Raw genomic sequence first — 4,520 nt, 5'->3', positions numbered from 1 at the left:
CTTATTTCTTTTTTTAAATTTTTTTTTTTTTTACTTCTTTTTATTTTATCCTTCAGTGGCTGGCTGACTTCATTTCACCACCCTTCCCACACCGCCATTTCCTTTCCACCTCCCATTTCATTACCTACCCCCTTCCCATTAACTCTCTGCCTCCCAGCTTCATATTACCCTCCTCCCTCACCACTAACCCATGTCTCATATACCTTCACCTAAAGTACGGATAAAAGCCTGTCCTGGATCACCAGCCCTGTAGTGGCAACTTACAGCTACAGATCCTAGCTAGGCTCTGACTCTCCAGCCCTCTAGCAGCATCACAGCTGTGCAGATGGAACACAGTATGAGATGGTTTTTAGCCTTTAGATGTGCCTGCTCCAAACCTGAGCTAGCACTAACACCAATTAACATTTGAGCAGCTCAAAGCACAACATGTAACAAGGCCTTGCATCCCCAGGAATGTAGATTTCTACCACTGTTAGAACTTCACAGCCTGCAGCTCCAAGGTAAGAAGATAGGCAGACTACCTCAGATTTGCCTGAGAACTTCCAGACTCCTAAGTTAGCTATTTACCTGTCTGACTCCTGCAGTACTGCAAACCCCACTGTGACAAAAATCATGAGACAAACTCTTAAAAATCAAGAGATTGGCATATAAATCATAAGATACTATTTTTGAAGTGTTTGTGTGTGGGAGGGGGCATTATTTGTGAAGGTGTTGGGGGCTGTGGATGTGTGTGGGGGGTTTGGAGCCCAGAGAAGGGGGTCCCTACGCACCTTGACAGGATGCAGGGTACTGTGGGTCAAGAAACAGCAGCAGACCTGGGCAGGCTGTTGGGGGCAGGCAGACACAGACACTGTGAGACAGGCAGGCTGTGGCATGGGAGACACTGAGACACACAGGCAGTTCTTATCAGTTGCTTGCCACTGACTTGTAACTGTAAAACTGACTGTGCTTGTTAATTTGATATAGGATAGAAGTTAGCCACAATGTTTAATGCACTATAGAAAAGTGCTTAGAAACAACAATCATGAGCATAGTATAAGAAGCTATAAAGAAAGGTCGGCAGGAGTTAAATTGACAAAAATCAAGCCCATTTCAGTCAGCTGCTGTTGCTGCTGCCAAGGTCTAGGCTCCTCTGCAGCTGCTAGGTGGGCAACAATATACGATCATGAGGCACATATTTCATTTTTTCGTAAGGAAATATGAGCTTTCAGTATTTCCAAAATATTGCAGTAGTTCAGTTACATGAATATTTTGGGTTTTTGCCTTTAACAATGACAGAATTAATTTTTCAAGGCTAATTGTTAACTTCTGCTGACATACCCTAAATTGAAAAGAATAGAGATGGAAGTGTGACACATATATGAAATGACTCTGGAAGAAACTGGTGGCCTGATTGTCATGAAAACATTCTCTATTATTAATTCAAAGATTTCACAGCAGTTTCTGATGGAACCTAAACTAATTCTATCTTTTAGACAATTTGTCATTCAGAAAAAAATTTACTTTCAGAATTTGACACACGTTTCCTGTTTGGAAATATATTATCTTAAAAGAGACCTTATAAAACTGCTCCAATAATAACTATGTGTACACTAAATGATTCATAGATAATAAGGGCTGGAAGGGACCTCACAAGATCATCAGGTCCAGACCCTGGGCAAGAAAGACTGCTGGGGTCAGATGACCCCAAGACTTATTTTATCATCAAGACTTTTTTAAAGATCTCCAGGATAGATGATTTTACCACCTCTGGAGGGGAACCTGTTCTAGACCCTAAGCATTTGAATCGTTACTCAGAATAACTTTTAAAAAGTTAACAAGAGGGGTGTCTACACATGCAATTAATGTAAAGCAATAAGCCCCAGCATTTATTGCTCCAAAGTTTATTGCTCCCAGGTGTGCTGTTTGAATGTGCGCCCAGGACCACAAGACATTGAATTGGGTCTGAGCACCCCCAGCTGGTAGGGGGCCTAGGGGATCAGCGTGCCAGCCTAGGGCTGCTCTGACCTGGCTCAGCATGCTGCAGAGGGGCTGGGCGGGGCATGAGAGTGCTCCATTGTGGGGCCAGCCAGCAGGTAGCCCCCCACACTGAAGCACCCTCATGCCTCACCCAGTCATGGCAACATCTATACTCTGTAGCAGGACAGTACTTGTAAAAAACTCTGCAGCAGGACAGTACTTGTATTTACATATACCATCCTCTTACAGAGTTAATTGATTTACTACAGCCTAATAGGAGTGCACATGTAGATGCTCAGTGTTTATTCTGGAGATAATTAATCTACTCTGTTAGTAAACGGTTTGTGTAGATGTGCCCAAGAAGTCAATTTAAAATACTATCTTTCCCATTTCTTAGCATCTCTACAGCTTTTAAAATATCTATGTTGTATTTATCCTTTGTAAAGTGATACATAGCCGGAATAATTTTATTTTCATGCACCAAGATTGCTTTTATGCTTTATCAATATGTATCTTAAAACCTTTAAAAATCCTCTGCATGCTAAAATTTGCTCTACAGTATTGACTACTGTAAATCACTCCCAAAACAAGTGGTGATAAAAGTTGGTCCACATAACTTTTGCCATGGTAATGAGATTTGGGTCTTGATCAGAACATCTAGCTTTGAGGTGAAAAAGAGCCACACTGGACTTGCAACATGAATGAATTATCAATTTCAGGTATATGGTCAAACCGTGAATGATTGCTAATGTCTTTTCAAAGTTACAAGTAAAGGAAATTTTAACAAATATTTGCTCCTGTGGGTTTTCTCCTTTTTAGGTAATAATTTAGATTGGAAGAGAAAATATAAAGAAGGAACACACTAGCTAACTTATTATTCTACAAGGGAGTTTTGATGGGTACTGTAAGACTTTCAGGCTTGATGGTGCTCAATCCACCACCACTTCCCACCACTCTAGATCACCTCTCCTGTTGCTCACCTGGCACACCTTGATGTTCAAAAAAAGGAGAACCAGTCTCAAGTTGCAGCAAGGGCAGTTTAGGTTAGAATATTCTCACTAGGAGGGTAGTCAAACACTGGAACAGGTTACCCAGAGATGTGGTGGAATCTCCATCCTTGGAGGTTTTCAAGACCTGGCCAGACAAAGCTTTGGCTGGGATGATTTATTTGGGGATGGTCCTGCTTTGAGCAGAGGGTTGGACTAGATGACCTCCACAGATCCCTTCCAACCCCCATTTTCTATGATTCTATGATTCTGAGGAAGAGAATAAAAAGAGGTGAGATGTTTACCACTATGACTGAGTAAGGTGGTTTGTAAACTTCCTACACAGAACACCTCCACCCCTACACCCTGTCCTTACCATGCCTGTATAGGCATGGGCCTTTGACCACCTCTCAGGAGTCCTCTATCAGTAATCTTTTGCCAGTAGGTCCAGGATGACCTTTAATACTGTGCAATCAATTTTCAACAATATAGCTAACTGTCTCATGTCCCTTATCAATTGAACTGTCTCGTCCTTATTTTGTTCCTTCAGTAATTTATATATCTTATGAGTACCCAAGTGATCATTTTCTCACTCACATCACATGAAATAATCTGTCCCTCATTCATTCCATCCATCTATGTACTTCATCAAATTTCTTTTCTTTTCTTTTCTTTTTTTTGATGGAGAGATATCAAGTCTATTGAGGTCCAATTAATCCATTTTTAAATTGACCAATCCATTGACAGTCCTAGCTTTATTCAATTAATTTAGTCTTCTCAATCCACAATTCATTAAGTCCAGCTGAAGCAATATCTGGTTTAAGTCCACTGGGGGAAAACCCCCATTTCTTGTCAGCTTCCTTCCACCTAACCAGTCACAATATCCCTCTAAAGGAACCCTTTACAATTTCTCTTTTCAGTTTCTGGAGATCCTTCCTTTTCATCATACCTTTATAGTAATCCTGCCTGTGGGAAAACTCTGGCCTTTCTACCCCAGTACAACCTACCAGCTCAGCTTCTAACATCAGTTCTACACCTCTGAATAGCTTGATGAGCTCTCTCTCACTCATGTTCCCCTCTCCAGGTAAACTTTCCTAGAGCCAGCACAGCCTTATCTTCAAGCCACATCCCCTTTCAGCAATAGGAGCTGGCTCCAGGGTCCCATGACCCTGCTCCTCCAGGCAGCAGATGTGGAGGCTGCTCTGTCTGTCCTGGATGTTACCGTCTTCACTTGATGCCCAGCTGCTGGTCTTTCACCTCCCGGTAGGTCCCCTGGCAGATTTAGGTCCAGTAAGGTTCTGTTGACTGTGACAAGGCCCAGGATTGGACATTAAACAATTGTCCTTTAAAGACTTAACATGCAAAACCTTACCAATATGAGTGTAGCTCAGTTGGGACTGCTCAGCGAGTTAAAATTACTTTCATGAGCAGCAAGGGCTGCCTCCTGATATCTAACCTAAACCTACGCTCTGCCAGCTTGCGACCGTTATTCCTGGTCACTTCTGGTGGTGCTTGGGGGAACAGGGACTCCCCCAGTGCCTGCTGATCCCCCCTGACTAGTTTATAACAGGCCAC

The sequence above is a fragment of the Crocodylus porosus genome, unplaced genomic scaffold (genome assembly GCF_001723895.1).
Source record: "Crocodylus porosus isolate Cpor-Errol unplaced genomic scaffold, CroPor_comp1, whole genome shotgun sequence".
In the NCBI taxonomy this organism is placed as follows: Eukaryota; Metazoa; Chordata; order Crocodylia; family Crocodylidae; genus Crocodylus; species Crocodylus porosus.
Note: the sequence above shows the minus strand (reverse complement) of the source record.